Below are 14,453 nucleotides of genomic sequence, written 5' to 3'. Positions count from 1 at the left end.
CATTAATAACCCATCCCAATTCAAAAATAACAGCGAAGTGCAAAGCTACAACACTAGAAGAAAGGATGATATTCACTTTTCGGGATTAAATCTCACTTTGGCACAGGCACAGAAGGGGGTGCATTATGCTGCCACAAAAATATGTGGTCATTTGCCAAATAGTATTAAAAGTCTGACAGATAGCCAACCAACATTTAAAAGCAAATTAAAAGAATTTCTGATTGCCAACTCCTTCTACTCAATAGATGAATTCTTAGATATGAAGTAGTAACTGCAAAAAAATAATTAATTAATTATTTTGTCTAAAGAAAACTTATGTTGAAGTGACAAGTTCCACATCATTACGAAATGTCGTATTCATGGTCTACGGAACAAGGATTAATGTATGTACGAATGTATGGATACTGTGGGAAGGAAGGCCACACTTCTCTAGCTATAATACAAGAGAGAGAAAGAAGTTCATGTAGATAAATGGAATTTTTTGAAAATGTTATTATTTATAAAGCTTTATGTGGTTTTACCGTCGATTTTGCCAATTCCTTGTAACTTATTAACAGAAAGAGAGCCACGTCAATCAAAATGATGATGCACTGAGAGAGAGCCATAACAGCACATCCCTTCAGCGATAGAGAATTTGTTTCCGTTTTTCGGATCAGTCCGTCTTTCACGGATAACTGTTTCCAGAGCATCGAAGAAATGAACAAACGCAAGTGAGATTTTTAAGTTTATCTCTCTCTGCCTTTGGATAAGAGCACGGATGTAATGGACGTTGCCAGCTTTTTTGTATTCGAGAGAGGTGTTGACGTTAGCTACCTTGATGAAGGTTGGCCTTGATTTAGTACCAACACCAGATACAACTACAGCCGAAGACATTTCCTTGCTTAGGAAACAGTGTTGACAAATAGGAGCTTTCTTGGGGAAAAACTTTCGTTGCTTGAAACAGATTAAGCTCCCGCAGTGACTGGTCAAACGACTTGTGCTGTTGCTTTTATAAGGAACAAGCTGACAGAAGATGGTGTCCATCAGCAAATACTAGTGATAAGCTGCGTCCTACATCGCGTTTATCTGCCAGAAAAATGTGCTAAAATAAGTGGCGTCCTTTATGTTGTTGTGAAAATAAAACTGAGATCTCACTGTTTGCAACCTGGGTAGTTAAAATCCATCCTGGCAAAGCTGAAGTGTGATATGGCGATGTGCTGTAAGTTTGTGAAGCACGCTGTTTGCATCAAAGAGTTGTTGTAGAACTTTTTTACAATTAGTACAAGACACAGCGTCATTTATGGACATGAGAAGGACGCCTATGTAACAGTCCGATGAGTTCAAGTGGATATTACCTCTCGCATTTCTAGCCGATTTACGAAACACCTGACCGTCATGAGAAGAACTTTGCAGGATAGACATAAACTAATTACCGATACTTTTGAAACTAGGTTTGCGGGTTAAAAGAAATTGCTGATGCGGATAATGCAACTTTCAGGAAGGTCATCTGTGCTTTCCCAAAAGTTGTAAATAAAGAAGTTCTTGAAAAGCAGGCACTGAGCAAATATTTTGATGAGTTTCTTACAGTGCCACAGGCATTGTTACAAATTTTGATAGCAGATTTTGTGACTTAAATAAATTTAAATTTAATTTTAGTGTTTTTTGCATCTTCTTCTGCAGTGAATGTAGAAAGTGAGCTTAATGAAATTCGATTGGAGCTGATCGACTTTCAGAGCAGTCGTGTGCTCAAGGACAGGTTCTGCAACGCAGAAAATATTGAACTGTTATACAAGAACTTCCCTCGAGAACAGTTTCTGAGTTGTTGAAATTAACAAAATCGGTGTCGTTTTGAATAAAATAATTTTGGGTATTTGGCCACGTCATTGTAATCTTCTAAATCAAAAATAATAATTCACTCTCTGACGCAGGAAAACAACACGGCTGTTTTACAACTTAATAATTGACGTCCAAAGGCTTACGCGACGAGATGACGCATTAAAGCAGCCATGCTAGCGTAAATTCATATGTTTTACTTCACGACGGAATTGTTATAAGCTGTTGTTACTTTCTCATGAAGGGCACTTTGAGACTACGCCGGCCGAAGTGGCCGAGCGGTTCTAGGCGCTTCAGTCTGGAACGGCGCTACCGCTACGGTCGCAGGTTCGAATCCTGCCTCGGGCATGAATGTATGTGATGTCCTTAGGTTGGTTAGGTTTAAGTAGTTCTCAGTTCTAGAGGACTGATGACCACAGATGTTAAGTCCCATAGTGCTCAGAGCCATTTTTTTGAGACTACACTTCCTGCAAATACAGTGCACATGTTATATTATGTGATAAGTATTCATTCCATTGTCGCACTGTAATACTTACGACGATGAAAAGAACTCAACGCGACTACAAACTCGAATGCACCTGCCGATCGTGTATTATCGGCGGTCTTCGGTCCTGTTCGCGAGTCAGAGAAAGCGAACTGGGAGCGCTTCATCCCCGTACGGCGATACTGAAACGTCCCCTTAAAACAAATTATACACGACTGTGCTTTAACTGACCCACAATATTTTTTTTTTGCGCAACGCAATCTGACTTTCAAAAATCCCTACAAAAGAATGGCCCTGACTAATATTAACCTATACCTTTCACAAATCACTTACCTCACCAAAAATCTTCGTTACTCGAACTACTGCAATACAGCGAGCGCCACTACTGCCAGCTAAATAAAAGATTCAAACTACTGAAGGCACTAACTACTGATAGGCATAGTTAGCAAATGAAAGATTTTAATAGAGAACAAACAATGTATTTACCTTAATAATCATAATATATATAGCAGTTCATGACATCTAGTATTGCAAATTTCAAAAGTCCGCCATCTCTCTCCTCACATCCACCACTGCTGGCGGCTCACCTCCAACTGCGCAAAGCTACGCGCTGTTCACATCCAGCTGCCCAACACTACAATGGCAGACAACAATGCAAACTAGCCACAGACTGCACACAGCACAGCCAGTGATTTTCGTACAGAGCGCTACGTAACGTTGCCAATAAGAAAACATAAACAGCCTACTTACAATACGACATGCCCTCACTGCCTGCGGGCAGCTCACGGGCCCAGCCCTGTTCTATATATAATCTAAATTTGTCAAGTTCTGTGACATGGAAATATTTCATTTGTTCTAGTACAATTTGTCAGAATAATAGGAGTGGTTACGAGCTACAAATCATCTGACATTTATTTAAGACTATCTAATAGCCTACTATTACTGTACTGTCGTTCCTACATAATGACATGTTAATACAGCTAAAGTTGCTATGGGCATAAACGAAAAATTTTCAGCGAATCTATTAGACATTTTTAATCACAGTTTTTATAATATGCGTGTATATAAACATTGTTCCCTCTATCGGGCTCATAATACAGGTATACTAACTAAATTCTTTACTGATCATCCACAGTTATATAATATTTCATTACAGAGACCATTTAACAATATAAAAGATAATGGACAACATATGGACAGTCACAAAAAATTTGTTACTTGTAGGTTTCTTTTTTATCTTTTTCATACTCATAGAAAAATCAAACAATCAATAAACTTCTGAAATTCCTGACACACTGTACCATTCCTTTAAAATTAAGTTAAAATCTTTAGCTATGACCTTCCCCATCATTAACAGATCCTGTCTTATGAGGAAATTATATTATGTATAGAACCAAAATATAGTGGCATACCTGACTGTATATGATCATTAAGAACACACTCTTTACTATATGAAGCATTTAGAATACAAGTGGTGCACGTCCAGAGAATGTGTTTCTGAGATACCGGAGTTTGTAGATGTATAAAGAAATCAGCATCAACTTTACAAACATAAATTTCTTTATTTTGAAACAGAAAATTGTCCTTCGGTTGTTCCCTGCAAAATGGAATACATAGAAGAAACATCAGAGACCGCAAAAATGTTTGTAACGGAAAATACGCTTTAGTAGTCTCCTGAAAATAATTCCAAACAAAGTGGTACACAGTACAACTTTCATGTTCAGTATTCGCATCTAAATGGATATTCTGCAAATCACATTTAAGTACCTGGCAGAGGGTTCATCGAATCACCTTCATAATAATTCTCTAATATTCCAGTCTCGTACAGCGCGAGGAAAAGCGAACACCTATATCTTTCCATGCGAAATCCGATTTCCTTTATTTGATTATAATGATTGTTTTTCCCTATGTACGTTGGCGTTAACAAAATATTTTCCATTCGGAAGAGAAAGTTGTTCCGCCGCAACTAAAAACACCTTTGTTTTAATGAAGTCCACCCCAAATATTGTATCGTGTAAGTGACACTCTCTCCCCTGTTTCTCGATAATGCAAAACGTGCTGATCTTCTTTGAACTTTCTCGATGTACTCCATTAACCCTGTCTGGTAAGTATAGGACTGCTCAGTACGATAGGACTGCTCATTAGTACTGCAAAAGAGGAGGACGAGCGTCATGTAGGCAGTTTCTTTGGTAGATATGTTTCATCTTCTGTGTTCTGCCAATAAAACACAGTCTTTGGTTCCCCTTCCCCGCAACATTTTCTGTGTGTTCTTTCCAGTTTAAGTTGTTAGTAATCGTAATTTATAGGTGTTCAGTTGAATTTCTAGCCTTTGGAGTTGACTGATCTATCGTGTAACCGCAGGTTAACAGATTTCTTTTAGCTCGGCTTAATTTTCGGCAAACCGTTTTTGACATGTGTTTGTGATGTAAAGAATATGTGCGAAGAAACGATGCTGAATGAGAGGAATAAAAGGCAGCAAAACCAACAAATCCTTCTGTTTGGCTTCCGTAACTGCATGTCGCTGCTTGTAGGGATTTTCTGGTTCTTGTAGCGGACGTGTTGCTCTTCCTTTACCTTTATTTGCAGTTGTATGTCAGGATCGAGGCTGCTTTTGTCTTTTAGTGAATCTGCACAGCAACGATTTTCTTCCGGTTTTCAATGGCTGATTTCAATTTCTTCGTGGACAAAAAGTCAGTATGCATCATATGAACTATTTTAAACGGATTTTTCTTTTTGGATTCTTTCACAATGGCTACCCAGTCATGTGGCGAATAAATATGTACTGCTTTTCTTCCCTTTGCTTCTATCAAGCCAAAGAAGGCGTAATAGCACAGGAAATTTGCGGTCATTTATTTATAGTTTACTACCAGGTTCTTGTAATAGCTCTTCAAAGGAAGTGCCATTTTCATGATTAGATTATATCCTGTGCAGCTGTCGGAATATAAAGTCACATGCTTTCATTGTTTTGCACGTTACCTGAGACGCCTCACTGGGCACGTTGAAAGGTCTTGAATTTTCAGCCTTTCCATCATGCACAACTGCAGTCAACCGTTGGGCATCACTATGAAAGTATCAGCAAGTCAATGTTGCAGTGCGCAGCAGCTCGTGACCACCTGAACACACGTTAAGTGTTTGGTTCGCTATGTTCCACTGTATAACTGAATATTGTTATTGTTATTTTGCATGATAATTATTGAATGATCATTTTACTTATTAAAATAGAAAATATATTGTAATTATTTATTTTAGTCCATATAATGAAGCAAAGTGTACAAAGAATATTTTGAAAAGGGGTACATATTCGTGTGAAAAAATATTGCATCAAAAATCACTAAAAATTTTTTTAAGAGCGTCACCACACAAAGAAAAATGTTCCTTTCGGAGACGGTGGGTGTGAGACAGGAGACCGTGACAGAGAGACGCAGACGATAATGACAATGAACTGGGCTGAATGTGCGAGCAATTGAGAATAGATGGATATGAGCAACTAACAGCGATGGACTAGTGGGTGGGAGAATTACGGTTTAGGGGAGCTTGTGGGAGTAAGAGGTGAGATGCTTGTTACGAAGGGTGCGAACAAGCTCAAAAGCCACAATTTTGGGTAAATTTGTGACGCTGTACGGGAAGGATGAATGAGGAAGCTGATACCGCACTTTTCAGTAAGACTCCTTTAGACAGACTCTCTGTTTTCCGCTCGGCCAGAAGCATTTTCCGCTGAAATTAAATACATACGAATCTAGAAATTAGCTACTTCAATCATCAGCCATTTCCTATTAGGAAATTACAGTGTTGAAACGCACTGAAATATAGTTTATAAAGTGACGTAGCACACAGAAATATTCTCTAAAGACATCTTCAACTTTTATAATCCTGTCTTCCTCAGTTGCGTGTAATATTACGGTATATTAGTAATTTTTACTTATGGACCGTCTGACAGCAACTGAATAAAACACAATTTTAGTGCCATACGCGTTTCGCCTTTATTTTCTGCAAGGCATCATCAGTGGCCTGGAATATGTACATATGTTAGCTATTTTATTTACATTTTTGTCATTGTGCCTATAGGTTATAAACAGTTCTCGTGGGTGGTATTTCCTATTAAGTAGTAATGTTTTGATCTGTACTTACAGGTTGCGTGGACAATTTCCTACATATTACGCTCCTGTTGCATTTTTGGTGTTGTTCTTCTTCTTATGAACGCCAATTTGCTGTTTTTTCCCATTCCACAACACTATGCACTGAACGCTTGTTTTAAAACAATGTTTTGGTTTCTGTTACCGACTGTCAAATTTTTTGCCAAAGATCGAATATTATTGCCAAACTTATGAGTGTAACTATTGAAGTATCTGTGGTCTGTTCGTGTATGCATTTGTGTGTGCGTTTGTGCATGTGTGTGTGTGTGTGTGTGTGTGTGTGTGTGTGTGTGTGTGTGTGTGTGTGTTTCCAGATGATGTGGGGAAGAGGTTTCTTTTTTTTATTATTATTATTATCTGTTTTAAGTTATCATTTCCTTTACTAAGTGTAGCAGGGAGCCTGTGCTGATCTGTGTTTGTTCATTTATCACATGTTTGTTTTCTGCTATGGCTTTCTGGATGTGGAAGTTTTCTTGCATTTGTATAAGATGTTTGTCATGGTTGCTTATTCTCATTATTTTCATTTCTTGTTCCATGTTTGTAGGATGATGGTTGTAGTGTTTTAAATGCTCTGAAAATGTGGAATTGTTTGTTTCATACTTCCAACATCTGATATGCTCTTTGTATCTTGTTTGAAAATTCCCGCCGGCCGAAGTGGCCGTGCGGTTAAAGGCGCTGCAGTCTGGAACCGCAAGACCGCTACGGTCGCAGGTTCGAATCCTGCCTCGGGCATGGATGTTTGTGATGTCCTTAGGTTAGTTAGGTTTAACTAGTTCTAAGTTCTAGGGGACTAATGACCTCAGAAGTTGAGTCCCATAGTGCTCAGAGCCATTTTTTTTGAAAATTCCTGCATGTCATGCCTATGTATACTGCATCACAAATTTGACATTCAAGTTTATCTATTCCTGATTGTTGAAAATTGTCTCTCTTGGTAGCTGGCTGGCTTAGGTGTGATTGAAGGGTTTGCCGAGGCTTATATGCTATTTTGAAGCCCTGTCTCTTTAGGATGTTTGCAACTCTGTGTGTTAGTTAATGTGTGGAGGTCATGGTGTACCATCTGGTTCTTTTCTGTGTGGTGTTGTCTTTGTGTGTGTATGTTGAGTGTGTTTGTAAGTTTTCAGCTTGTGCATTCTTTTGTATTGTAGAAATGTTGTGTTTGTTTTTTATTTGTGTTTTTATTTTTTGATTGAGCTTGTGTACCACATCTGTGTCATACCCATTGTTCCTAGCTATTTGTATGATTGTACTCATTTCTTGTTCATAGTTTCTCTTGCTGAGTGGGATTCTGTTTAATCTATGTAACATGTGTCTTAGCGCTGCAAGTTTCTGGCTGTGGGGGTGGTTGGATGTGGAATGTATTATTGTGTCTGTGGCTGTTGGTTTTCTAAAGATGTTAAATGTATGTTTACCATGCTCTATTCGAAAGAACAGCACCTAAACACGATGCTCTATGAGACTCATCTAGAATTGGCAAAAAACGTAGGAAACGCCGCAGTTTTCATGGCACTAGTAGAAAAAACTGAACACAACACATACACAGCAATGAAACATTTACAAACCAAACATAAACAGAAGATAACGAAACTAACAGTAAAAAAGACGCAAAAACACATTTACATTTTAAATGTGAAACCACATGAATACCAACACACATTCCATCCACGCTTAGTTAACCTAACAGAGACAGAACTAAAGGAAAATGAAAATATGCTCTTGGAAAAAGGTTTGAAACACTGCACCAATAGCAAAGTGAACAATCAATACATAGAAAATCTCATAGTAGAAACCTAACACATCCTTACACGTGAAGAACAACAAAATAATTGTGAAATAAACATAGGACTGACAAGAGAACTAGTAAAATATGAAATAAAAGGCATAATAAAACAAACACAGCAGACACACAATAAGAACAACCAAACAGAAGCAGCTACTATGAAAAGGTTAAAACAAAAGTTAGCAGACAATAACGTATTAATAACAAGAGCAGACAAGGGAAATGTAACAGTACTCATGCATAAAGAGCAATACATCACAAAAACCAAGGAATACATAAACACCAAGGCCATACAAAAACTGAAGTCAGATCCAACTACAAGGTTCCAGGCAAATGTGAAACGAACACTGAAAAACATTGAACATACACTCACAGACAAACAGAAATACTACTTAACACAGAAAAACCCACAAGCACCAACACTCCGCAGTCAACCGAAAGGACATAAAGACGGAATGCCAATTAGAGCTGTTATCAACTTCAAGAAAGCCCCAACATACCGCATAGCCAAACACCTCCAAAAGTTAGTTACAAAACAGTATAAAGTAGGAAACAACAGAACAGTGATAAACACAGGAAACCTAATAGAAAACATACAGAACATACAGGTACCGCATACAGCATCACTGATTTCATTCGATATAGAAAATATGTATACCTCCATCCCTATCACAGAAACAATAGAAATCATAGAACAAAATCTCTCATCCCACACCAACCTCACCACAGACGCAATAAAAGAAATAACAGATATGTTCAGACTGACAACTGAACAAAACTACTTTCATTTTGAGAAAGAATATTATCTACAAACTGATGGACTGCCCATGGGATCCCCAATATCAGGAACACTAGCAAACATTTTCATCAGTCACCTAGAAAATCAGATATTTGATAAGATAACCACAAATGAAAGTTTCAATAGCATATATTGGTACAGATACGTGGATGACATTATTTGTCTGGTAGATGAGCCAAGTGAATAAATAGATGAACTCCATTCAGAAATAAACAAAGCTCATCAGAATATAAAGTTCACACTTGAAAAAGAAAAAGAAAATCAAATAAATTTTCTTGACTTTACAATTAAAAAAGAAAATGGTAAACATACATTTAACATCTTTAGAAAACCAACAGCCACAGACACAATAATACATTCCACATCCAACCACCCCACAGCCAGAAACTTGCAGCACTAAGACACATGTTACATAGATTAAACAGAATCCCACTCAGCAAGAGAAACTATGAACAAGAAATGAGTACAATCATACAAATAGCTAGGAACAATGGGCATGACACACATATGGTACACAAGCTCAATCAAAAAATAAAAACACAAATAAAAAACAAACACAACATTTCCACAATACAAACGAACGCACAAGCTGAAAACTTACAAACACACTCAACAAACACACACAAAGACAACACCACACAGAAAAGAACCAGATGGTACACCATGACCTACACACATTAACTAAAACACAGAGTTGCAAACATCCTAAAGAGACAGGGCTTCAAAATAGCATATAAGCCTCGGCAAACCCTTCAATCACACCTAAGCCAGCCAGCTACCAAGAGAGACAATTTCCAACAATCAGGAATAGATAAACTTGAATGTCAAAGTTGTGATGCAGTATACATAGGCATGACATGCAGGAATTTTCAAACAAGATACAAAGAACATATCAGATGTTGGAAGTACGAAACAAACCATTCCACATTTGCAGAGCATTTAAAACACTACAACCATCATCCTACAAACATGGAACAAGAAATGAAAATAATGAGAATAAGCAACCATGACAAACATCTTATACAAATGCAAGAAAACTTCCACATCCAGAAAGCCATAGCAGAAAACAAACATGTGATAAATGAACAAACACACATCAGCACAGGCTGCCTACTACACTTAGTAAAGGAAATGATAACATAAAACAAAAAATAATAATAATAAAAAAAGAAAACTCTTCCCCACATCATCTGGAGACACACACACACACACACACACACACACACACACACACACACACACACACAGCAAAATATATATATATATATAACACCAAAATACACATACACACACAGCACAAAAAATATATATCACACCAAAAAACACTCTCTCTCTCTCTCTCTCTCACACACACACACACACACACACACACACACACACACACACATGCACAAACGCACACACAAATGCATACACGAACAGACTACAGATACTTCAATAGTTACACTCATAAGTTTGGCAATAACATTCGATCTTTGGCAAAAAATTTGACAGTCGGTAACAGAAACCAAAACATTGCTTTAAAACAAGCGTTCAGTGCATAGTGTTGTGGAATGGGAAAAAAACAGCAAATTGGCGTTCATAAGAAGAAGAACAACACCAAAAATGCAACAGGAGCGTAATATGTAGGAAATTGTCCACGCAACCTGTAAGTACAGTTCAAAACATTACTACTTAATAGGAAATACCACCCACGAGAACTGTTTATAACCTATAGGCACAATGACAAAAATGTAAATAAAATAGCTAACATATATACATATTCCAGGCCACTGATGATGCCTTGCAGAAAATAAAGGCGAAACGCGTATGTCACTAAAATTGTGTTTTATTCAGTTGCTGTCAGACGGTCCATAAGTAAAAATTATTAATATACCGTAATTCTCTAAAGAGCCTGCCTTGTCATCAGAAGCGTTGTGGAAACCACGTGCTCTAGTGCTGAAGGACGTGCAAAATTTTTCTGCGCGTAAAATCTGGTCCGTGGTGTATAATTTGTTATATTTCGACTTCACGCAAGTATAATATCAAAATTTTCCCGCCCATAAAGTTTTTTTTTTCATATGAGTGACATGCCCTTCTCTGGCAGGGTAAAGAAGGGAGCCGGCCGGAGTGGCCGACCGGTTCTAGGCGCTACAGTCTGGAACCGCGCGACTGCTACGGTCGCAGGGTCGAATCCTGCCCCGGGCATGGATGTGTATGATGTCCTTAGGTTAGTTAGGTTTAAGTAGTTCTAAGTTCTAGGGGACTGATGACCTTAGAAGTTAAGTCTCATAGTGCACAGAGCTATTTGAACCATTTTTTTCAAAGAAGGGAGCTAGCGAAAGCATGCTCCTACCACAACACAAAAAGGGAAACATATTCCTGTTTAACAGTCTGTTAGCGACAAGTAGGGTTTACCAGCTGCCTCATTCTACCTTTATCAGCACCTTTAAAATTTTTACCAAAAATGTTTGCATGCGAACACATTCAAGCCTTTTTTATCCCGAGGGAGGAGGAGACTGTAATAGTGGGAAAGAGATGGACAAATAAGTGAGGCTAGAGCGGGGAGTCTTGCGTGTGAAGTAGATTTCAACAGCATCACTCCCCTGTGGTGGGTATCTGCCACTGTTAATTTCTCGCTGACTCACGAGGTCGCCACCTAGACAGGGAATGTGACGTCCTACACTTGGAGCAGCTGATGGAGGTTTTAGCAACGTATCTGATGGAGAAAAAGCTGAATCACACTTGCATATTACTCAACTACAAACCAAGCAGATACTGTTATCTGTGCACAAACGTCCCCTTGTCTCTTGAACGCCAGGACGGTCCCTTAATTAAGCTCAGATAACAGGTAACACAGCTGTGAACGTCAGCATTAACTGTCTGGACGGACCGACGTGCTGAATGCTCACTCCCTTTTCTTGCTGAGCACACATCACACGCTTTTATTGTGCATTACCGCTTTAATGTTCTTTGCCGCGCGGACTTGCTTTCCTGCTCGCTTTATTCTCGATTTATTTTATTTCGTTATGGCTCCGAGTTCTGCAAAAAGAAAAATACTGGCTGCCTGTCTCGTAAAGTCCGTCCGTCCTCCGCCACGCATACAATTTTTTTTCCTTTTTTCATTTCTTTCTTTCCCCTGTGTTATCGTCGAGTCTACAGCGCGCCGTTGTGGGTTTTAAGTGCAACGACCGTACGCTGCCTTGCTCAGGACGCGACCATAACGGCGGCTCTGGCCATCAATCGAGTCGCAAAAATCTTTTGCCAGGTTTAGGTTTCAGCGGTAAACTTAGCCATCCTTGCAGAATGGGTGTAAATTCGTTGGAAACACCTTTTTACTGGAAGAACGACCAGCCTTCAACGAAGCAAAAATTCCAAGTGCTTGTCATCTGTAACTGCAGCTACGTCTTGTATGCAATCTGATTAAGTGAGTGTTATCTCTGTAAGTCTAAATGACTTAGAATACCGTTGTTGATTTCTGTGCGTTGGTACCATGTCCCATTAGGGTGACTCTTACTTTCGAAGCTTTATTCTTTTCCTTGTGCTACCCCACCTACCCCCACCCCCTACTCAGTTTAGTTCCGGCCGTCCAATTGAGATCATCACAAAGGTAACCATTGGCAAAATCCATGATATGATAATGTAAGACCGTCGATTAAAAAGTCATCAGAGTGCTGAGACTGCAGGCACTTCAGTTGGGCGCGTGCATAGCATCCTGCTCAGAGAATTGGCTATGAAGATGCTGCGAGCGAGGTGGCTGGCGCGGTTGCTCACAGTCGAACAAAAGCGCACCCGGCGCAACATTTTAACACAATGTCGGGAGATGTTTAATCGCAATCTGCAACACTTTTTTCTTCTGTTTTTGACTGTTTATAAAACCTGGTTCCATAATTACTCACCAGAGTCCAAACAGCAATCAAAACAACGAACAGAGGCTGGTGAAAGTGCACTGAAGAAAGCAAAGACCATTTCGTCACTTGGTAAGGTGATAGACACAACTTTTTGGGATTCCCAAGGAAGAAGGCAAAACCATAATTGCACCCTATTATGCTTCATTGTTGGATCGTCTAAAACTTCCCTCGGCTGAAAGAAGAGTAAAGTTCTTCAAGACCTACTAAAGAGACTGCCTACACTACGCTTATCCGTCCTCTTTTGGAGTAGTGCTGCGCGGTTTGGGATCCTCACTAGACAGGATAAACGGAGTTCACTGAGAAAATTCAAAGAAGGGCAGCACGTTTTATATTGTCGCGAAATAAGGGAGATAGTGTCACTGACGTGACACAGCATTTGGGGCGGACATAATTAAAACAACGGCGTTTTTCGTTGCTGCCGAATCTCCTCACAAAAATTCAATCACAAACTTTCTTCTCCGAATGAGAAATTATTTCATTGATGCCACCGTACATAGGGAGAAGCGATCATCATAATAAAATGAGAGAAATCGAAGCTCGCACGGAAGGATATATGTGATCGCTTTTTTCGTGCGATGTTCGAGATTGGAATAATAGAGAATTACTGTGAAGGTTATTCAATGAACCCTCTGTCAGCCATGTAGATGTAAAACGTTGGCATGAATAAAAGTGCTCTTTCAGCAGAATAATGCACACATCAGCATTAACAATGAAAAAATGCACGAACTGAGCTTTGAATTGATATCTCATCCATCCTAAAAATGTTCAAATGTGTGTGAAATCTTATGGAACTTAACTGATAAGGTCATCAGTCCCTAAGCTTACACACTACTTAACCTAAATTATCCTAAGGACACACACACACACACACACACACACACACACACACACACACACACCCATGCCGCAGGGAGGATCCGAACCTCCGCCGGGACCAGCCGCACAGCCAATGACTGCAGCGCCTTAGACCGCTCGACCATCCATCCTATCCCGGCCGCATGGGGTAGCAGAACGGTCTGAGGCGTATTGTCACGGTCCGTATGGCTTGCCCCGTCAGAGGTTCGATCCTCTCTCGGCCATGGGTGTTGTGTCGCCCTTACAGTAAGTTAGTTTACGTTAGATTAAATAGTGAGTAAGCTTAGGGACTGATAACTTCAGCAGTTTGGTCCCACAAGACCTTACCACAAATTTCAGACTTAATCGGAAGTGACTCTTACTGTTCCATACTTTGGAAATTTTGCTTTTTGGGAATAATCTCTCATCAAATGAGGAAGTGATAGTTGCAGTCAACGAATATTTTGGAGAGTTTTATCCCATGGATGAAAAAGCTGGAGGATTGCTCCAGCAAGTGTATATCCCCCAAGTGAGATTTTATTCCTTTTTTTATCGGACGTATCACACAATCCTCGTATAATAGTAAGTTAGAGCATGAGAACTGTTCGTATTTTGTTTTGTTTTGTTTTAGGGCGCAAAAATAACTGGTGTCATACGCGCCCAAGTCAAAACTACAGAACTCGAAGACAGAGAGGAGTTAAAAAACGACTACATCTCAACCCCA

Source organism: Schistocerca cancellata, chromosome 2 (genome assembly GCF_023864275.1).
Source record: "Schistocerca cancellata isolate TAMUIC-IGC-003103 chromosome 2, iqSchCanc2.1, whole genome shotgun sequence".
Classification (NCBI taxonomy): Eukaryota; Metazoa; Arthropoda; class Insecta; order Orthoptera; family Acrididae; genus Schistocerca; species Schistocerca cancellata.
Note: the sequence above shows the minus strand (reverse complement) of the source record.